This window comes from Oratosquilla oratoria, chromosome 38 (genome assembly GCF_046742065.1).
Source record: "Oratosquilla oratoria isolate Oo_2021 chromosome 38, ASM4674206v1, whole genome shotgun sequence".
NCBI lineage: Eukaryota > Metazoa > Arthropoda > Malacostraca > Stomatopoda > Squillidae > Oratosquilla > Oratosquilla oratoria.
Genome location: NC_134814.1, coordinates 13,110,652 through 13,134,264, shown reverse-complemented (window position 1 = coordinate 13,134,264; position 23,613 = coordinate 13,110,652). Strand labels below are relative to the sequence as shown.

General features: G+C 41.7%; 1 protein-coding gene and 1 long non-coding RNA gene across 5 annotated transcripts in view; one reads left to right on the top strand and one right to left on the bottom strand.

Moving 5' to 3' along the window:
- Window positions 1-23,613, top strand: part of LOC143019972 (uncharacterized) — a 400,229-nt gene that overhangs the window by 202,666 nt on the left and 173,950 nt on the right. The gene's annotated exons all lie outside the window — the stretch shown is intronic.
- LOC143019740 (serine protease ndl-like) overlaps window positions 1-23,613 on the bottom strand; it is a 232,041-nt gene that overhangs the window by 38,483 nt on the left and 169,945 nt on the right. The window contains exon 1 of one of the 3 annotated variants that reach the window (XR_012965861.1): window positions 12,463-12,684. The exons of 1 other annotated variant lie outside the window; for it this stretch is intronic. The gene's annotated coding sequence lies outside the window, so the exon portion shown is untranslated. Of the gene's footprint in view, window positions 1-12,462; window positions 12,685-23,613 lie in introns of those variants that run through there. One more of the 3 variants, XR_012965860.1, reaches the window with a different exon arrangement.

The window sequence follows — 23,613 nt, the reverse complement described above, 5'->3', positions numbered from 1 at the left end:
TTTCTTTGAGAAATGTGTCTGACTGTCTCCCTGTGGGGCAAGTTTGGATCAAATCGGTCACCTTTAGATTTTCGGATTTTTTGGATTTTGGGTTATTTTGGTCACCTGCTCCGATTTACCCGCCATCTCACCCACAGGTTGAGTGCGGCCAGGGTTGCCGTGGAGTTCAATTTGACACCACTTAGGCCAACGGTATGGGTGCCACAGGCCCAAAAGTCAATACTGAGTGAAAAGACCCAAATTTGGAAGAGTGCCACTGTCACGCCCTTGGGCTCAGGCTGCTCATGTCTACCTTGCTGTGCACTGTGTCCAACTCTCTCCCTGAGGGGCAAGTTTGGACCAAATCGGTCACTTTTGAGATTTTTTGGATTTTGGGTCGTTATGGTCACCTGCTCCGATTTACCCGCCATCTCACCCACAGGTTGAGGGTGGCCAGGGTTGCCGTCGAGTTCAATTTGACACCACTTAGGTTGACGGTATGGGTACCAGAAGCCCAAAAGTCAATACTGGGTTAAAAGGCACAAATTTTGAGGGTTGCTACCGCCACGTCCTTGGGCTCAGGCTGCTCATGTCTACCTTGCTGTGCACTGTGTCCGACTCTCTCCCTGTGGGGCAAGTTTGGATCAAATCGGTCACCTTCAGATTTTCGGCAAAATTCATGGGGTTACTCCTTTGAGATTTTTTGGATTTTGGTTTATTATGGTCACCTGCTCCGATTTACCCGCCATCTCACCCACAGGTTGAGTGCAGCCAGGGTTGCCGTGGAGTTCAATTTGACACCACTTAGGTTGACGGTATGGGTGCCAGAGGCCCAAAAGTCAAAACTGGGTTAAAAGGCACAACTTTGGAGGGTTGCTACCGCCACGTCCTTGGGCTCAGGCTGCTCATGTCTACCTTGCTGTGCACTGTGTTCGACTCTCTCCCTGTGGGGCAGGTTTGGATCAAATCGGTCACCTTCGGATTTTCGGCAAAATTCATGGGGTTACTCCTTTGAGATTTTTTGGACTTTGGGTTATTTTGGTCACCTGCTCCTATTTATCCGCCATGTAACCCACAGGTTGAATGCTGCCAGGGTTACCGTGGAGTTCAATTTGACACCACTTAGGTTGACGGTATGGGTGCCAGAGGCCCAAAAGTCAATACTGGGTTAAAAGGCACAACTTTGGAGGGTTGCTACCGCCACGTCCTTTGGCTTAGGCTGCTCATGTCTACCTTGCTGTGCACTGTGTTCGACTCTCTCCCTGTGGGGCAGGTTTGGATCAAATCGGTCACATTCAGATTTTCGGCAAAATTCATGGGGGTTAATCCTTTGAGATTTTTTGGACTTGGGTTATTTTGGTCACCTGCTCCCATTTACCCGCCATCTCACCCACTGGTTGAGTGCGGCCAGAGTTGGCGTGGAGTTCAATTTGACACCACTTAGGTTGACGGTATGGGTGCCAGAGGCCCAAAAGTCAATACTGGGTTAAAAGGCACAAATTTAGAGGGTTGCTACCGCCACGTCCTTGGGCTCAGGCTGCTCTTGTCTACCTTGCTGTGTACTGCGTCCGACTCTCTGCCTGTGAGGCAAGTTTGGATCAAATCGGTCACCTTCCGATTTGCGGCAGAGATATTTTGGATTTTGGGTTACTATGGTCACCTGCTCCGATTTAACCGCCATCTCACCCACAGGTTGAGTGCGGCCAGGGTTGCCGTGGAGTTCAATTTGACACCACTTAGGCCGACGGTATGGGTGCCAGAGGCCCAAAAGTCAATACTGGGTTAAAAGGCACAACTTTGGAGGGTTGCTACCGCCACGTCCTTGGGCTTAGGCTGCTCATGTCTACCTTGCTGTGCACTGTGTCCGACTCTCTCCCTGTGGGGCAAGTTTGGATCAAATTGGTCACCTTCGGATTTTCGTCAAAATACTCCTATTTACCCGCCATCTCACCCATAGGTAGCAGCTGGTCAGGGCTCTTGCGGGGTCCACTTGGACATCGCTCAAGCCAACAGTACGGGCGTCAGTGATGTCGATCTGCGGCGATCGTGACATCTAGTGCGGGGAAGGGGCCTTGAGCGACGTCAGTGGAAACGGGATCTCCCTGGAGATGGCGCAGACAGCAAATTTTGAAAGCGGTGGCTTCACTGAAGTAGCGGCGTCGATCTGCGTCGCTCGTGACGTCCAATGCGGGAGAGAGGCCGTGAGGGACGTCAGTGGAAGCGCAAACTCCCTGGAGGCGGTGCAGACAGCAAATGTTGGAAGCGGTGGCTTCCCTGAGGTAGCGACGTTGATTTGCATCGATCGTGACGTCGAGCGAGGCGGTCGTTACGTCGATTTCTAGCGATCGTGACGTCAAGCGAAGAGGCGATCATTACGTCGAGCGAAGAGGCGGTCGTGACGTCGAGCGAAGGGGCGGTCATGACGCCGAGCGAAGAGGCGGTCGTGACGTCGAGCGAAGGGGAGGTCGTGACGTCGAGTGAGGAAGCGGTCATGAGGGACGTCAGTGGAAGCGATAACCTCCTCGTCGGGGTGACGTTAGTGGTGTGTAGGGTGCAGCTGCCAGTCGTTGTTGGTCGTAGCGCGTCAAAACTCCCGGGGGGGGGGGGTTACTAATGTAACAAGGCATGTATGTTACTTGGACTATGGTGATGAGGAAGTGAATGAAGCTCGAGTGGGTTGCTGAGTGTCGACCTAGGCTGGGTCGGCGCTCAGGCTCCGAGGCGTGCCCAACCGCAAAGTAACCGCGTGGGTCTGAGGACGAGCACCGCTGAGTACAAGTGCTATAGAGAACTGCCCATGGAGACCAAAGCCTGGCTCCTTATATACACATCTTGCGTACGCTACAGTAGCAAAGGACCCAGCCTCACTGAAACATGGCTTGGCAGGGCCTAGGTTGTGCTTTCATGAGGAGACAAATGCCTGTACTACAGGCGTAATATGGACTTAACCTACACAATAGTAAAACAAGGCCGAAGGCCAGCTGTTTCTACACCACATATACATGCCTTGTCCATCTCATTTCTGCAGCGACCATACTACAAGCCAAAATGTCGCATAGACGTACAAATGGGGGACTGTTCACCACAGGGGTGCCACGGCCATGCCCTTGGGCCCAGGCTCCTCGCGCCTACCTCCCTGTCGACTGTGGCTGACTCTCTCCCTCTGGGGAAAATTAGGGCCAGAGGCCCAAAAGTGAAAAATGGGAGAAAAGGTCCAACTGTTGGCCTGAGCGGTGTCCAAGTGAACCCCACAGGAGCTCTGACCGCTTTGAGATGGTGGGTAAATCGGGGCAGGTGACCATTTTGGTCACCTACTCCAATCTACCCACCATCTCACCCACAGGTGGCGGCTGGTCAGGGCTCCTGTGGGCAATTGGACACCGCTCAAACCAACAGTAAGGGCGCCAGAGCCCCAAAAGTGATAAATGGGAGAAAAGGCCCAAATTTGGAGGGGTGCAACAGCCACACCCTTGGGCCCAGGCTCCTCGCGTCTACCTCGCCGTCCTATGTGGCACCTGCCGATTTTAGCCAAAATCCATAGGTCACCTTGCAGATTTTGAGGGGGCATTTTGGTTACCTGCTCCAATCTACCCAACATCTCACCCACAGGTCTCGGCTGGTCAGGACTCCTGTGGGGTCCACTTGGACACCACTCAAGCCAACAGTACTGGTGTGGTGAACAGTCCCCCAAAAGAACATATTGAGGCATGTGGTGAGCAAACTCTTGGGAGAAAGTGTAAGGACAACTAGCCTTATGCGTCAGAGCATGTATGTTTGGGCTACGGCCATAATACTCTTGTAATACATTTGTAGGGTACCAAAAACACAATTCCGGGCTACGCCCGGCAACCCTGTCCCAGCCTGAGGGACGCTACTTTTCGGTACTTAAAGGCGTGTGAGGTCAGGTCACGGTCAGTATTCTTTCAGACTCGGGCCTGCCAACATGCGTTTATGTGTGTATTCCAGTGTCCTTTCAATAAAGTACCTAACCTAAGCCGACTGTCAATCTCTCCCTGTGTCACTAACCCAGTAACAGCTCACTAGTTACACGGGCGCCAGAGGCCCAAAAGTGAAACATAGGAGAAAAGGCCCGAATTTGGAGGGGTGCCACAGCCACACTCTTGGGCCCAGGCTCCTCACGCCTACCTCGCCGTCCACTGTGGCCGCCTCTTTCCTTTGGGCTAAGTTAGGGCCAAATCGGGCACCTACCGATTTTGGCCAAAATCCATGGGTACCCTTGCAGATTTTGAGGGGTAATTTTGGTCACCTGCTCCAATGTACACACCATCTCATCGACAGGTCACGGCTGGTCAGGGCTACTATAATGTTCACTTGGACACCGCTCAAGCCAACAGTACGGGCGCCAGAGGCCCAAAAGTGAAAAATGGGAGAAAAGGCCCAAATTTGGAGGGGTGCAACAGCCACGCCGTTGGGTCCAGGCTCCTCGCGTCTACCTCGCCGTCCACTGTGGCCCACCCTCTCCCTCTGGGCTGTTAGGGCCAAATCGGGCAACTGCCGATTTTGAGGGGTCATCTTGGTCACCTGCTCCAATCTACCCATCATCTCGCCCACAGGTCGCGGCTGGCCAGGGTTCCTGTGGGGTCCACTTGGACATCGCTCAAGCAAACTGTATGGGCGATAGAGGCCCAAAAGTGAAAAATGGGAGAAAAGGCCCAAATTTGGAGGGGTGCCTCAGCCACGCCCTTGGTCAGGCTCATCGTGTCTACCTCGCCGTCCACTATGGCTGGCTCTCTCCCTCAGGGCTGTTAGGGCCAAATCGGGTACCTGTTGATTTTGGCCAAAATCCTTGCAAATTTTAGGGGGTCATGTCAGTCACCTATTCTAATCTACCCACCATCTCACCCCCAGGTCGCGGCCGGTCAGGGCTCCTGTGGTGTCCACTTGGACACTGCTCAAGCCAACACTACGGGCGCCAGAATCCCAAAAGGGAAAATCGGAGAAAAGGCCCAAATTTGGAGGAATGCGACAGCCACGCCATTGGGTCCAGGCTCCTCGCATCTACCTCGCCATCCACTGTGGCCGACTCTCTTCCTCTGGGCTCATTTAGGGCCAAATCGGACACCTGCTGATTTTGAGGGGTCATTTTTGTCACCTGCTCCAATCTACCCATCATCTCACCCACAGGTCGAGGGCGGTCAGGGCTCCTGTGGGGTCCACTTGGACACTGCTCAAGCCAACAGTTTGGGCGCCAGAGGCCCAAAAGTGAAAAATGGGAGAAAAGTTCCAACTGTTGGCCTGAGCGGTGTCCAAGTGAACCCCACAGGAGCTCTGGGGCCGTATACACAAAACTTGTTAGCGCTAACAAATAGCTGTTAAGGGTAACAAATTCCTGTTAAGGCTAACATTTAGCTGTTAAGCACTAATAGTGATACAGAAAACTTGTTAGGGCCTTAAAAGTACTGTTAAGATAAAAGTGCTGAGGAGGACTATTAAGCTCTTAACAAGTTCCTGTTAGTAGAGAAGATGGCGGAGCAACAACAACTAAAAAGATGACTGCGAGTTTATCGACAGCGATGGGACATATTTAACGAGTACAATGATGACGAACTCATCAAACGCTTCAGAATGAACCGTGCTGGTATAATAAAAATGGCTGATTTAGTGAGGGACAAACTTCAATCCCGAACAGAACGGAATCGACCACTGAGTCCTGAGACGAAGGTGGCAATTACCCTATGATATTTAGCCACAGGTAAAATGCAGCAGTGACGAATTTGGGACCTCGCAAGCATCAATCAGCCGTGTCATTACTCAAACAATTGATGCACTATTAGAACCAAATATTGTAACTCAGTTTGTAAAATACCTATAGACTCGCCAAGAAGTGCAAGTAAAACAAGCAGAGTTCATGGAAAACTGTAGGTTTCCCGGTGTTGTGGGTACCATAGATGGCACAAACATTAGAATTGGGGCTCCAAGTGTCTATGAACATTTATATGTAAACAGAAAACAATACCATAGCATCAACGTGCTTTGTCATGCCTCCCTCTTATCCTTGTGGTTTAAACTTGGCTTGAATCGCCCATTTATTATTATTTTTTCTCCATAATCACGTTGATCAAGAGGAGTGTTTCCTCTTGTGACCAGTTTGGCTTCCTTTTCTTTTTCTGTGTTTCTTCTGCCATGTCTATGTCCTCTGAAATTATTGTTGAGTCTTCTGTCGGAAGATTTGTCTGTGGCACGGCCGCCTGTACAATGCACCTTCGTCCAAAAATATCTGTCGTTGGTTAATAAGTACTTCTAAAAACCCATACATACGATATCTATGTGCTATCATGATACTTTACTAATAAATTCTGAACAACTGCATTAATAACACTGTTTTATGTGTGCAATTTTTGATAATACGTCCATTTACATGTTCATAAGCTGCTAACTTCAGCGCTGTTTAGCGGTACTTGACAAACAACTGTTTGCTAGCTAACAGTTGTTAGTTAAGCATTGGTGTATAACTTTTAGTGGTTTTCTGTTAGCTAGCAGAGATTGTTAAGGCTAACAAAAAAGTTTTGTGTATACGGCCCCAGACCGCTTTGAGATGGTGGGTAAATCGGGGCAGGTGACCAAAATGACCCAAAATGGAAAAAATTTCAAAGAGACCCATGAATTTTGCCGAAAATTGGCAGGTGAAGATTTGGCCAAAACTTAGCCTGGGTCCAATATTATCCTTCACCTGCAAGGTTGTACCAATACCATCTGGGCTTTTTCCTACCCCCAACTTAATATACAAAATACGTTACCACGCTACCCTAGGGTAGCGATGGGAGAGCAGATTAGAAATCTGCTTTGTTCGAGGGTTGGAAAGTGAGAGCGAAAGAGAGAACCCCACGCCTTGAAGCTGGGGCGCAGTGACTTCTCCTGAGTCAGTTACCGATTGTCACCATTCTTAGTGACTACATCTATTTCCGACAGTTTACATACGAGTTAACATGAGTAAAATAACATAATATAGACAAGAATAACAATAAATAATTGACAATACCATAACTAGCTAAGCTAAAAAATTACACAAAATTTATACCAGTACATCATAAGTGGTAACCACTCGCACATTCATTGAATCAATATACATGAAGTGCAGATAATGAATAGAACACAGTTCGAAATAACAATTACATTTGCAGAGGATAACACAAAAAAGCATGTATGCTTATTTCCATTGTGGTCCTCATAAGGAGAAAGATTTGGGAGAGTTAATAAAAGACAACCTGTCAGTACGAGTCAAATTCTCATGAGCAGCATCAGCTGCCATGTGAACAATGCATCACACTAATCACATTATAAAATAGTACACAGACTTGACCTATTACCCACATACAAAATCCTCAACAGAAAGCAAATACATGAAAAAAATATTACAAATAAACTCAAGGCAACAATTATTATTTTCAAAACATACATTGTACAAGTTAACTAGTAACTACAGTACTTCTTTTCTTTCACTATAAGACTAATTTTTTCTTCAGGCATCTTTTTATTTACTAATGTTTTGAACTCATTTGAAAGAATTGTATAGAGGGCCAACTTATTCATTTAAAATTAATTACTCAAAGATATTTAGCAGCGCTCGGCAACATTTCTGAAGTTTTTCACATGTAATGCTCAAACTTCACAAGGGAAGAAGTCCAAACATTCAAAGTACAAGTTAAAGGACATTCATACACTCACTTATAACCATACAATTTTATTACATTAAAACAATAATACTTATAAATCACTATCGAGAATTTGCTCTTTTCAACATTTTTAAGACATTTTAGTCTAACATTCAATCCATCCATTACTCAATTCTCTCTTACAGGAGATTCATGACACCCAAGAAATGGGCTACAGCAATCATTTAGCCCACAGACTACTTAAAAAGATTTTGTCAAGTCATCTGGAGTGATAGAGTGTAAGACTCTGTGTAATATAACTAGTGACATAATTGGAAATGTGCTGTTCTTGCATTCACTTAGTTGTGGGTTTAAGTCCTGCACTTCTCTCTGATTCCCAGAAGTGACTGTTACTTGCTCCAACTATCCAAGCACACAAGGCAAAGGGGATAGCTTTGGCCGCAACTATATGCCTACTGGTATAGGCTCCTCACCACCTGTCTTCCGTGTGGTGATTGCATCCCGAGCACTTAGTGTCTGTTGGCATAGAGTACCATTATAAGGTTTAGTATTTGTGCAAATTTCCAGATGCTTACTTAAATGCCCAGATAGAATGAAGATTCACATATAGAAGGCACACAATGGAAATAAGCATTGAGGAAAACAATGGAAATAAGCTTACATGCTTTTGTGTTATCCTCGGCAATTGTACATACTTTTGTGTGTTATCCTCGGCAATTGTACATGCTTTTGTGTTATCCTCGGCAATTGTACATACTTTTGTGTGTTATCCTCGGCAATTGTAATTGCTATTTCGAACTATGTGTTCTTTCCATTATCCGCACTTCATGTATATTGATTCAGTGTCAAAATAAAAGATTATCATTATTATATTATTATCACCTGAGTGGGTACTCACATGGCAATTCAAATCTCCAAATCGAAAAAATGAAGATACACAAGTGTATTTGTGAGGCTTTTCACTAGTGTGACTTTTTCATATGAAGATTCAGATCACCATCTTGAGAAAATGAAGTCACATGAGATGCATTTATGAGACTTATAACCAATGTGATCTCTTGTATGCATCTTCATATTCTTAGGGAAAACCAATGAAGATCATTTGTGCAAGTTCTCTTCAAAGTTGGGGGCCAAGTACTATAACTGGAGACTCAAGAACATAATAAAAACTTACCACCCATGTGAATTCTTGTATGACAATTCAGTTCTTCAGATTGAAAAAATAAGATTCACATAAAGTACACTTATGAGACATATCATCAAAATGGTAGTGAAAGACAAAGAGAAGGCAACACAACCAGCAACCAAACTGGTCCTCAGTCTGGTAGATAAGCCATGAGGAATGACTTAAAGTACTGGGCCTACCAACTTTGAAAGATCAAAGAGAAAGATGACATGATTATAGTGTTCAGGTCATTAAAGGGGATAGATTGCACTGATATAAGAGATCTGATTAAAGATGAGAGGGCTTTAAGAGGTCATGGAAGTAAATTGATAAAGGATGTGAAGAGATGTATAGATGTATAAATATGTGGAATAGCTTAGAAAGTGTCATAGCCCAAGCTCAAACAATACATGTTCAAATCTTAATATGATAGTTGGAACTGAAAGATATAGATTAAGTTGGAACTACATGAATTTTGAGTCTAGAAATGTTAAAAAATTTGAAAATAGGAGATGGGACCCAATGAGCATTGCTCCTTTCCTGTATACTATAATTAAATAAATACAAGACTCTCCCTGTTCTAATATTAGAACAGTACTAACACAGAATAGGCCTGGCCAGAAAATAAAACTGCCCTGTGTGTAACCACCACACAAAAGACACAGAGCACTTCATCCCACATTGCCCCACACTAACAATCCCTAAAGAGCAACACAATATTTCTTCCCTGAGTGAATTATGGCCCAATCCAGATACTTAAGAGCTGTGTGTCTCCTACAAGAGACCTGGGGCAACAGATTGATTGATTGATGAATGTATTGGTTGTGGTCATGTCTACAGTTCTGTTGTTGACGGTACTTATAAATTAGACTCTACATTAATTTTTTAGATTATTAGAAAACCCTAACAATATTTGGCATTTATCAAGTGACACTTCTCTCTTCAAATACACTTGATGCATTGATGTGGGTCAAAAATTGTTTATTTTGTTGCTATCACAAATACCTAAAATCACATCATCTTTCATTTTATCATCTTTTCATTCATGACCCTTTCACCCCATCCAAGGATGAGATCAATGGATGGGATGAAAGGGTCTTTGAGCAAGATAGGAATGGCTGTTGAGCAAGGAAGGATGGAGGCAGGTATATATAATACTTATAAATCACTATCAAGAATTTGCTCTTTTCAACATTTTTAAGACATTTTAGTCTAACATTCAATCCATCCATTACTCAATTCTCTCTTACAGGAGATTCATGACACCCAAGAAATGGGCTACAGCAATCATTTAGCCCACAGACTACTTAAAAAGATTTTGTCAAGTCATCTGGAGTGATAGAGTGTAAGACTGTTGCTATCACAAATACCTAAAATCACATCATCTTTAATTTTATCATCTTTTCATTCATGACCCTTTCACCCCATCCAAGGATGAGATCAATGGATGGGATGAAAGGGTCTTTGAGCAAGATAGGAATGGCTGTTGAGCAAGGAAGGATGGAGGCAGGTATATGGGTGAGTGGAGGATGGTTGTGTTTGAATGATTTTTTGATGCAACCAAAAAGGATTTCTCCCTGGTTTCTCTATTTACTGCATGAGGGGACAGGGAGGAGGGTGGGGGGAGGGTCACTATGTAAAAAAGTTGCCCTGCTGGGGACGTGCTGTAATATTCCAGAAACACGTAAATGCAGCTATTTAACCTAACCTATTTTTAGAATAAAATGGCATCATTATTATATATAATTGGTAATATTATATTGAAAAGAAATTCCATAGAAAAAAATAATCTTTCAAAAAAATAAATAAGATACTAATGTCAAAAACTTATTAGTGTGCTACTAGAATAGCACCAGTATCTTATTACAGTTTAACCAGTTATCAATTTGATCTTATTACTTCACTACACATGTTTAGGCATGCATAAGCACATAAGCATGTCACTACCGGTATACTTCTCATTTGGAAAATCAACCACAAGGTTGCCAATCTGTGAAATCCTTGTATCAATAATGGGAATGTCTTTCAATACCTCTGTATTGTGATTCTCATCAGTACTCGTACTAGAAAGCTCAGTCAATTTAATATGGGGGCAAATTCAACTATTCATTGCCTCCTGCAGATCATCTACCATCTTAGATAGGTTATTTAACTTGCACAGAGTACAGATCCATAACATTTGCTGAATGCTGTATTTTCATAAATCAACCATCCTAATACATATTTCAAGTCCAAACTTGTAACCAAACCATTTATCAAATTCTCCACTAGTTAAATCTTAGAGCAAGTATCTTTCCTTCCTTCTGCCTTCTCCTTAGAACCTACCATTCCAATCTTCCCCATTCATTAGTAATTGTACTTTAAATTATTGCATCAAACACTATATTACTTAAAACCAATGTAGCTAAAATGCAATCTTGCTTGGTTACCCACCTTAGGGCCATCCTTTTGTTCATCTACTTGGACAAAATTTACATAAACTTTGTCTTGTTCTAAAAAAAATACTCAAACATGAAAATATTATAAAGATATCTCTATAACTAAACCTTCAACTACTTTCCTAACTTTGTTGGTTGAGGTGACCTCTTCAGTACGGACCAAATTTTCACGGGCAGCATTACCTGCCAGACGTACGATGTATCGTAATAATACTCGCATCATAAAATATAGTCACCGCTTATATCGATCGTTCTCTCTTTCACCCGTGAATATTGATAACCATAGAAAATGTGATGAAGACAGTTTAGAGCGGTGGTTCCCAAACTGGGGGAAATTTCCCCCTGGGGGGAAATTTGAAGCTACCAGGGGGAAACAATTACACTACCTACTAACTAAAAAAAATCTCTGATGGATTTTCTCATGTCTGAGAGAGAGAGAGAGAATGCCTGTTTATCAGTATATTTGTACATTTGAAAAATAAATTAGTAAATTGTCACAGTGTATTTCAACTACTCTTTCCCTGCTACACATGAAGGGGGAAATCTGGATAGTTGACCTGGGTGCAGGGGGAAATGACAAAGTTTGGGAACCACTCGTTTAGAGAGTATGTCATTACGCAGGGGCAACTACAATAAATACTGTATAATCAAGACGCCGATATGGCAGCCTCGCGTATCCACTTGCTCCCTGTGCCGCCTACGTATGCGGCACCGTATGAAAGGGGAGATACATCACACTAGCTTATCAAATCCTTGAGGCCAAACCAGTTTTATCACCTAGATTAATTTTGCTACATTATATTCCGAATTTGTTAGTAACACTCAAATGTTCCTTTAGTCTTGGGCCCCGGAACAATCATACAATGTACCTGCTGAACCCCCCTCTCATAGGCCATGCTGACAAGAATGGTCTCAAAGTGTCAGGAAATGAATCTGATTTGGAAGTGGATAGAAACAACTTCGCCAACCGTATAATTAATTAATGGAATAAACTTCCTACAGAGGCAGTGCAATGTAGTTCAGTTCGAAGCTTTGAGATTTGTTTAGATAAACACCTAAACAAGATGCTGTAATGACTGCCATTTATTCTATATTATTTGTTTTTATCATTTGCCTGTTTATTATTTGCTTGATTTTCATTTATTATTAGTTGTCTGTCAATTAATTATTATTTACCGGATTGTTTATCATTTAACTTATGAAATTTACGGTCTAACAATTTCAGTTGTTACGTAAGAGAACTTACCGGTTACTTTGTTTCAACCAACGTATATTCTCTAAAAATTGTTGTCCTTTTAGAAGTCAGAAATTCTCAACTTGAAGGCCTTCAGGACTGACGACGTGGTTCCAAGGAGGAAGGTTTCCAAACAAGCTCAGGGTAATCTGACTGATCCGACGTTAGCACGCACAGTGTTCCAAGGGACTCTTACGGTTCGAAAAACAGCTCAGAAGGCTACGGGTTAAGTTTTACCTTAAGTAATTTCTCAAAGTAATTCCCGATCTATTAAACCAAAATTGTTAAATAGATTTAATATACAAAATAAAAAGGAGGGGAGTTTAATCGTACCTTATTCAAAGTTACGATAGGCGTGGTTCGAAGTTTCAGGAAAGGCTCCCGAATCGAAGAAAATAACGCTTTGAGGGAAAGTTTGCCGAACCAAGGTAAACACTACGATTCCCAATAATAATTACCACAACCTATGCATTTATTTGTTTTATCTATTATTATTTATATTGTTGTATTTTTCATTTATTTTTATTTATCATTATTATTATTATTATTATTATTTTTTGCATCCGACCTAGTTATGGACCCAAAGGTCTCCTGTCGGCATGATCCGCCTTTGTGTAATAAACAGGGACACTTTGCTAAGGTGTGCTGGTCTACTACACTTTCTACTGCATCCACTCAGTCTTCTACACCGGCTGTCATCTCTGCTTCTTCCCCGGGACTGCCACAGTGAGCTAGTGTGTATATTTTGGTTGGTAATAATGAAGCAACCGCTCTTGTCGACACAGGGAGTTCTGAATCTTTCATCTTGCATGGGTATGCCAAGAAGCACAAGTTGAAAGTTGTCCTAGCAACTAGAAGCGTATCTATGGTCTCTTCATCACTCATGTCTCCTGTGAATCGACACTGCTTGGTTGACATCAATTTGAAGGATGAGTGCTGCTACAATACAAGGCTTTCTGTGCTGCCAGACTTGTGTTGTGATGCCAGCACTCCAGTATTACTGTGGACTTTGGTGGATCCAAGAAAAATCTAGATATCTCCAACCTACAATTTTCAGTGTACTATCTGCTTTGGTGGATACATATTGTCTCTTTTCAATTCTTGCTCCTCATTGCAAACCCATTACAACAAAACCTCAGAGGTTTGGGGATGATGATAAGAAGTTCATAAAGTCTGAAATTAACAAGATGCTATATGGTGTTAGTTACTGAGGAGAGCACATCTCCATGGAGGGCGCAAGATCTTGTTGTGTCGAATGAGTGCCACCAAAAGAGATTGGTTACTGACTATGGGCAAATAATTATTAGATTCACTAGTTTGGATGCGTACCCTCTTCCAAGAATAGACGACCTTGTGACAGAATTGTCTCATTACAAGTACCATAGTTCACTGGACCTGAAAAGTGCTTATCATCAAATACTTATACAGGAAGAGGAGAAGCCATATACTGCTTTTGAAGGAAATGGGAAGCTATATCACTTCCGCAGAGTACCATTCGGAGTTACAAACAATATTGCTTGCTTCCAAAGGGCTACTGACAACATCATCAAACAACACAATCTGCATGGGACTCAAGCTGATGTTGACAATATTATCGTGGCAGGGAAGACCCAGCTGGAACATGATGAGAACTTGGCAAAATTTCAAGAGGCTCCCCAGTTCCGCAAACTTACCTTCAACGAGACTGTCTGTCATTTCCACAAAACCAATAGATTTTCTTGGTTACACAATAACCCACGGCTCTCTCAAACCAGATTCTGAACATTTACGTCCATTAATCCCTAAAGACCATATTTCCTTAACCATGTTATTGGTCTGTTTTCCTATTATTCACGGTAGGTTTCCCAATTCTCTGACAAGATCAGACCTTTTGTTGCTACTGATACTTTTCCTCTGAGTCCAGAGGCCCTGAAAACCATTGATGATCTCAAAGAGATTGGGAAGGCTGTTGTGCACTCAACTGATGAAACTATTCCTTTGGTGGTTGAAACTGATGCCTCCAATATAACCATTGCTGCTACTCTGAATCAGCCAGGCCATTCGGTTGCCTTTTTCTCTCACATACTCACACTTACTGAATGCAAACACTCTGCACTAGAAAAGGAGGCAAGTGCAATTGTGGAATCTGTGAAGAGGTGGTCTCATTGCTTGACAGGATGATGTTTTACCTTAGTTATGGACCTACAGGCTGTCAGCTTTATGTTCCATACGAATCGGCTTGAAAAATCAAGAATAAAAAATTTCAACTGTGGAGGATTTAGTTGGGGTGCTACAACTATGACATCATGTACCATCCTGGTAAATGCAACATTCCTGTAGACACTCTCTTATGTGCTGATTGTGGAGCTACTGTCAATAATGAGAAACTATCTGAGCTCCACACTCGGCTTTGCTATCCTGGTGCAACAGGACTTGCTCATTTTGTCAGAGTGAGAAATTTTCCTTATTCTGTGGGAGATGTGAGGAGGGTGTGCTCTGAATGTCCCCAGTGTGTCCGATTGAAGACTCAGTTCTACAAACCACACCAAACCTCCTTATCAAGGCCATTCAGCCCTTGTCTTAGTAAAGACTTCAAGGGGCCTCTACCCTCGAACTCCAGAAACCGCAACATGCTGACGGTGGTGGATGAGTATTCTCATTTTCTGTTAGCATTTGCCTGGGACGGGGTATGGGATTAGGAGTCCTGCTACCTGTAGCCCCAAAAGGGGACATTCCTAAAAAAAGTAAAGGCATAAAAGGTTCTAGGAGTTTTCCAACCAGTACCCTACGGTTTGGGTCTTTTAATGTCCATGGATGTAGTACAGATGAGAGTAAAAGGGAAGAGATAGGTGGTATGTTTATGAGAAGATGGATGTGTTGGCTTTGAGTGAAACTAAAATGAAAGGGAGGGGCGAGTGTGAGTTTGGGAGTGTAGCTGGGAGGTACTCAGGAGTGAAGAGGTGTCATCAAGGTTGATGTGGATGAAGGTGAAGCTGGGAAGGGAGATGTAGGTTCTTGTAAGTGCGTATGGGCCTGGTAGTGAGAAGAGCATAGAGGAAAGGGAGGCTTTTTAGGTAAATATAAATGAGTGCATAGAGGGATTAGGGAGAAATGTCATTGTAGTTGTATTGGGAGACCTTAATGCTAGGGTAGGTTAGGTTGCCATGCAGAATGTCTGAAGAAAGGAGGTACAGTTATGGTGGACTGGCTGGTGAGGTTATTTAGTGTTTGTTTAAGAGAGGGCAGAGTGCCGGAGGATTGGAGGAGTGTCTGTATAGTCCTGCTTTATAAGGGAAAGGGGGACAAGTGTGAGTGTAGTAGTTTCAGAGGGATCAGCTTGTTGAGTGTAGTTGGGAAGGTTTCTTTGGTGAGGAACAGTGTGGTTTTAGGACAGGTAGGGGTTGTGTAGATCAGATTTTTGTGGTAAGACAGATATGTGAGAAAGCTATAGGAAAAGGTAAGGATGTTTTTGGGGGCTTTTATGGATTTGGAAAAGGCATACGACAGGGTAGACAGGAAGGCACTGTGGGAGGTATTGCAGCTATATGGGATAGGAGGAAAGCTGTTAAGAGCAGTCAAGAGTTTTTACAATAGTAGTAGAGCTTGTGTTACTATTAGAAATGGAGAGAGTGAATGGTTTGGGGTAAAAGTGGGACTTCGTCAGGGATGTGTTATGTTGCACTGGCTGTTCAATCTATACATAGTGGTGCGAGAGGTGAATGCAAGGGTAGTGGGTCAGTGGTTGGAGATGGTTAAAGAAAATGGAGAAAAGTGGGAAATTAGCCAGTTGTTGTTTGCTAACGACACTGCGCTTGTAGCAGGATCAGAAGAGGGATTGAGGAAGTAAATGACAGAGTTTGAGGTGTGTGAAAGAAGGAAGTTGAAGATAAATGTGGGCAAAAGTAAGGTGATGAGATGTACAAGGGGAGAGAGTGACAGCAGGCTGGAAGTGAGCATTAAGGGTGAGAGACTGGAGGAAGTGGATAGTTTTAGATACTTGGGTGCGGATGTGGCAGGAAAGGGAGGAGTGGGGGTGGAGGTAGAATGTAGATTGAGAGAAGCGAGTAAATGCCTTGGGGGATTAAAAAGTGTAATGAGAAATAGACATCTGGGAATGGATGCTAAGAGGAGGTTATATGAAGGAGTGATTGTGCCAACAGTACTGTATGGGGCAGAAACATGGAACATGAGAGAGGAAGAGAGGAGTTTGAATGTGTTTGAGATGAAATGTTTGAGAAGTATGATAGGGGTTACTAGGCTAGAGTGAGAAATGAGGAGGTGAGGAGAACAGGCGTGGAAAGGGAACTGGGAGATAGGGTTGATGAAAGAGTATTAGGATGGTTTGGACACATGGAATGAATGAGTGAAGAAAGATTAGTAAAAGAGGTATAGAAGGCAGAGGTGGAAGGAGTGAATATGAGGAGGCGTCCTAGGATGAGATGGATGGATGGGGTGAAAGGGGCATTACAAAAGAGAGGAATGCCTGTTGAGGAAGGACGAGAGTGGACAGAAGATAGGCGTGAATGGAGAGGGGTTGTGTATGGATGGTGCTGTGATGCATGAGGGGAAGTAGGTGGGGGATGGGGGGTGAGGAAGTATGTATGAGAAAAAATTCTATGCAGCCCGAAAGGATTCTTCCTGTCTTCTCCTTTTCTGCATGAGGGGACGAAGGGCGGGGGGGGGGGGGGTCGCCGAACTTATGAAGTGACCTTTCTGTGGATGTGCTGTGTCTTGCGACACTGCTTCTGACCCAGGGCGGTGGACAAGATGCAGGGATGACCTGTCATCCAGGAGGTGCCAATATAAGAGGGAGGGAAGTGGAATGTGTAGGGGATGGAATGGGTGGGAGTGGTTTCTATGCCTTTTTCTTTTTGGGTACCCCTGTGTACGGGGGGAAAAAGCCGTTGGTATATGCATGTAAGTATTTGCCTGTCAGAACATGACTACTGGTACAATAATCCATTGTCTAAATCAGATTTTTGTAATATTTGGTATGCCTTTTTACATGCACTCTGATTGTGGATCCTCGTTTATGGACAAGAATCTACGTGAATTCTTGCCCAATCTAGGCATTGCCCTAGTCTCAAACAACACCTTATAATCCTTAGGGAAATGGGCAGTGTGAGAGGTATAATGCTGTAATCTGAAAGCACATAACCCTTGCTCTGGCATCCAAGAACCTTCAAGAGTGTCAATGGGAAATAGTGTTGCCTGATCCTCTTCATTCAGTTAGATTTCTGCTCTGCACAGCCACCAATGCTACATCACATGAGAGGTTCTTCTCGTACCAGTGTTCATCTCCCAGTGGCCATTCATTGCCAGCTTGGTTATCTGTTCCTGGATATGTCTTGCTATGATGTCATGTTTGCACCAGTAAATATGAACCCCTCATTGATAAAGTTTAGTTGTTAGAGGCAAATCCACAATATGATCATGTAAGATTTTCTGATGGACACGAATCAATGATATCAGTGCATGACTTGGCTCTGACTGGTAACATATTCTTCTATAGAGACTGGTTTGGTGGAGGTTCTTCCAGTGCCTACTGCTGATTCATCTGAGTTGAATTCTTCTGATGCTGTAGGTGATCAGAGTATATTCATCAAGGAAGGAGATATGAAGATTGATTTTCTTCCAGCCTGGGTATCTGGTGCTCCAGCTAGTCTCCAATGTAGGGATGAACCTTCCACTCTTAAGCATACTGGCCTGGAACAACTGCGCTGATCTATGTGGATATACCACAAGCCTCTTCACTATATAGAGCAATGATTCTTCAAGGGAGGGGACACTGTGTTGATCTGGGCTTCGTGACATTGTTTTGTCTACTTATAAAATTGTATGTATAACTAATTGTAGTTGTTAATCTGATTAGAATGAGTATGTCTACTTATATTTTTTCTGTTTTGTTTTCAGACTGTATTGATGTTTTGTTAATTGAATAAAGTCTAGAGGAAGGTTACGACTCTTCTTTGAGACCACAAAAATAGTATACACTACATTAATTAACAGTAATCCTTTAATCTAAATACCCTTTGTTTCAGATAGATCAAAGCAGTAAATGGTTCAAACTATCCAATGTGTGATGCATGATTGTATTTTCCTAAATCAAAGGACTGAGGTCAGTTCTTACAGAGATGTATTGTCCCCTAATCCTAATATAATTTATGAATAATTCCTAATTTTCAGCAGTTCATAATCCAAAATAATACAGTAACTAAAATATCATCAAAAGAGAATTCATATGATGATAGGACATAGAATACAATCTATTAATACTAATGTATGGGATTTTGATCCTTCTCTGTGTGATTCTAAATTATGGGATTTTGATTAAGGGTTTTTGTAACTATGGGATTAATGACAGAGATTCTAATTGAATGAACACACAAAATACAGGGAGTCCTAGGTTTACAACAGTTTCAATGAAAGAAACAACGGTGACAGAGAAAGAAATACGAGACCAAATAAAGAAACTCGATGTCAGAAAGTCACATGGGCCAGACGGAATAGTGAACTGGATATTAAAAGAATGCATATATGAACTCACAGTTAAAATACACAAGATAATTGACTTCTCACTCAAAGAAGGAAAAGTACCACAAGACTGGAAAAATGCAAATATTGTAACAATATAAAAGGTAGGAGACAAAGAAAATCCAACAAACTATAGACCAGTATCCCTTACAAGCACAATTGCAAGAATATGCAAAAGAGTTATCAAAAATAAATGGACTAAACACTTGGAAGAGAATAAGATACTAAACCCCAACCAATTTGGATCTAGAAGTGAAAGATCGTGTACTACAAACTTAATATGCTTTTACTCAATATTGGTAGAAATAATACAAGAAAGGGATCGTTAGGCAGACTGTGCCTTCCTGGACTTATAAAAGGCTTTTGACAAAGTACCACACAAAAAGCTATTATGAAAAATTTAAACAATAGATGGAATACAGGGAAAATTATTGGAATGGATGAAAGACTTCTTGAACAGAAGAAAAATGAGAGTGGTACTTAGAGAAAAGAACTCAAATTGGGTAAACAAGGTAAGTGGAGACCCCCCAAGGCTCCGTGTTTGTCTGATAATGTTTGCTGTTTATATAAATGATGCAAAACTATTGAAGAGAGTAAGTAAAGAAGATTACAAATCTTTTCAAGAAGACCTGGACAAAGTCTGGAAATGGAGTAAAAAGAACAAAGTGAATTTCAACATTAAGAAATGTAGTATAATGGAATTTGGAAAAAGTAAAAATAGAATATGTGGTCAATACAAAATTGGAACAAAGGAAGTTACAAAAGTAAACTCAGAAAGAGACCTAGGAGTAATTATCTCAAACAACATGTCACCAGACAAACATGTAAACAAAATAGTTGGAGAAACCTACAATTTAATAAGATCAATGAAAGTGGCCTTTGACTACATGGACAAGGAAATGGTAAAGAGAATACTAGTTACACTGATAAGACCAAAATTAGAATATGCAGCATCACTATGGACACCCAGTACAATAAAAAACATAAACTAGAAAGAATTCAAAGAGCATTGACAAAAATGGCACCAACACTTAGCAAGTTGACATATGATCAAAGATTGGACAAACTAGACTTACTAACTCTGGAGCAAAAAAGAGAAATAGCCAATTTGATGACCGTCTACAGAATTATGAAAGGGATGGAAATCCTTGATATGGATGATTTACTTAAATGGGACAGAAGAAGTACAAGAGGACACGACAAGAAACTTAAGAAGGATAGTTACAGAAGAGATTTGAAAAAGAACAACTTTCCACACAGAGTAATAGATACGTGGAATAAATTGAAAGAGGAAAAGCGAGTGCTAAAACTATACATGATTTTAAGAAAACACTGGATGCAGAAAGATACAACTGTGGGTCACTACGAGCATAGCTCTCCTCCTGCAAAATACAACTAGGTCAATACACAGTTTTGTAGTTACAACGCTGGCAGTGCTTGTCCCTGCACGTTACCCTTTACTGTTTTTTACATCTTTTTTATATAATACAAAGAATTGGTTTGTGAGTGCAGTGTAGATATGAATGGTCATATGACAATAGACCTAGGAAGGAAATGCTTGTTTGTGAACTTTTTGCCCCTCATTATGGTTCCAAAATGTAAGGTAGACTTTTCTGATGGCAGTGCATCAAAGAATAGGAAGACACTCATCATGGAAGGTGCTTACCTAGGCTGGTTCGGACTTATGTCGAAAATCAACTTGTAACATTGTGTAGGAACAGAACTCCATCATTGCTTGAGGGCCCCAAGTAGAAGATAATGCATGACTGGTGCAGGATTGTTCACATGGATAAATTTGATGGTAAATAACTTTCATTACAACAACACTTTAGACACCCATGAAAAAAATAATAATCAAGTAAAATTAAATGGCCAAACCCTTCCATTGGAAAAGAAACCAAAAATCAAAGCCTCACTTTTGATATATGACCTTCAATCCATACATCAAAGATCTGACAACCAAAATTAACATGAAAAATAAACATACTAAAATCAATCACAAGCATGGGCTATGGACAGTAAAGAAGTTGTAATCAGTCTACAAACAAAACCACATTTGACTACAATTCCACATCATGGTTCCCAGTAATTAAGAAAACATAGATACCTTACAAATTATACAAAATAAAACATTGAGAATGATAACAGGATGCACCAAAACCATCTCAGTAAAGCACTTGCACACAGAATGAAAAAATCTTGTCCATAGAATAGTTTCTGAAAATGATAGGTACACAGTTCTATGATACAGCCTTCAGCCCTACCCACCCATCTTATTAAATCTTGCAAACACAAACAACTGAATGAATGAAAAAGAAACAACAGCAGCATATTACTCAAACATCTACAAAAGTCTACCCCCTATCCCACACAATACTATCTACTGTATATATATAGCAAGGGTTTTTTCCCCCTACAAGGGCTATACCAAAGTCAAAAGGCAAGTACCCACTCCCACCCATTACATTCCCATACACTACCCTTTCTTCCCTCTCATCTTAGCTCTTCTTGGATGATGGGTCATCTCTGTATCTCTCCCACTGCTCTGGGTCAGAAGCAATGCAGCAAGACACAACACATCCACATCAAGGCTGCTTCACTTAGTGACTCACCTCTGTCCCCCTCATGCAGAAAAAAGAGAAGATGGGAAGAAATCCTTCTGGGATTATGTCAAAATATCATTCACACATAACCACTTTCAATAGATTGATTGATTGCCCACACAATACATCCACACAAAAACATATTCACTCAGATCAGAAAACTATGTCTTCAAGACCAGTCACTAAACTTCTCGATCAAACTCCTCAGACATCAGTTCACTTCCAAGAGAAACAAGAACCACACTGGTATGTTTGCTTACACTTAGCTTATCATCAAGCATTAAGTACCAGCACAGAATAGGCCTGGCTCCAGAAATTGACCTAGATACAACCATCACACAGAGAACACCAAACATCTCATTTTATACTGCCCTACCCAAGTATACCCAGACATCACTATAATATTTCTTCCTTGAGTGACTTATAGGTCAATTCAGTTGCCACTGCTGGTTACCTGGGAGCTGTGGGTCTCCTACAAGAGAGACTTGGGGCAACAGATTTATTGATTACTATGTAGCTTTAGGTTTTCTTTTCATTATCATTTGGCCAAATGATGAAATTAGTTAATATCTATGAACTACTCAACTACTTCAAGCCTCCTGATCATCATTACATTTCCTGTACATTCCAAGAAAATATATTTTAGTTAATTTTTTTTGACAAATTAAGCATTCTTGTTTTTCCCTTTTCAGCCAAAATGAAATCAGCCTACCCACTTTCAATGAATTGAGAGTATTTTTTGTTTTGTTTTTAAGTTAGTACTAGAGAAACAGGTAACTGTATTCATAGTTTAATTATGATTTCATAGTTATAATTTTATCATACACGCAAACACAGAAAATGGTCTATATACAGTATTCCATTTACACTGCTTAGTACAAAGATACAATACAAATAGATCTTGAACATGATTGAAAAGTCAATTTGCGATGATAGAAATATACAGTATAAAAAGCGTAACCCAGCAATTGAGGGGTGACCTTGTGAAAGGTGGACATTGGGGCATAGGTATAAATAAGTCCTGCTATGATTGGTCGAAGGGGAGAGAGGAGGAACAAGGTTGGTGAAGGGTGTGTGCATTATTGGTGGAGAAATGCTCATGTGAGAAAGTTACAAATAATTTCTGGAATATTGGAAGAAAATGCCTGGAGGGCTGGGAAGAGATGATCTGAGAAGCCATACAAGCCACACATATTTAACTAGATGAGTCTTACTGGAATGAATTTAAATTCTTAACATCCAATTGCTTAAATATCCTTCTTCTAGATATCCAGGCTTGGGCCCTAATTTCTTATGGAGGTTTTATTTTATACTTCTGTTGTTCTTATTAGAATGTTGTGGTTCCCTCTGCCTTTCATTAGTCCTTCTGTAGTTATAGCCTTTGTTCTCTTGTTGTTGTTGTTGTTTTTTATTGGTGTCCTAACATCATCTTTGTGACCTGTTTACTTTTGACACACATATAGAATGACAATCTCAAGACTTTACATTCTTTTTCCTAGAGTCATTATTCACTTTATTCTTATTTCTTTATATGTCAGTTCCTGAAACCCTGCAACTCTTCATGAGATGTATTGACCACTTTCCAACTATTGTTAGACATGGGCTACACACAACCACTGCATACTTCAAAATGGGTCTTATGTATTGTCTTGGCTATGTTTGGGTCAATCTATGTTTGCTCATCATACATTTATTTTTCCACGTTAACTGGATGTTTCCATGGATCAAGTTTATTGGTGTTTTTCCTACACATTTTCTGCCATCCACCTTTCATTCTTATCCTTACTTGTACATTTTTCTTGCTCTTTTCTGGCTCTTTCTCACATGCATCACATTAACTTTGTTGATACAAACTTCCATGTGGCTTTCTGGTTCCAAGTGTTCATCCTGTCAAGATCTGTCTGCAGTACTTCTGAATGTTCCCCTCTGGTTCCTGTTTTCATCATACATATACCAATGGCTTTTCCCCCCTTACAAGGAAGGTAGCCAAAGTCAAAGGCATAAATCCACCCATTTCATCCCCACATACTCCACTCCCATTCACCAC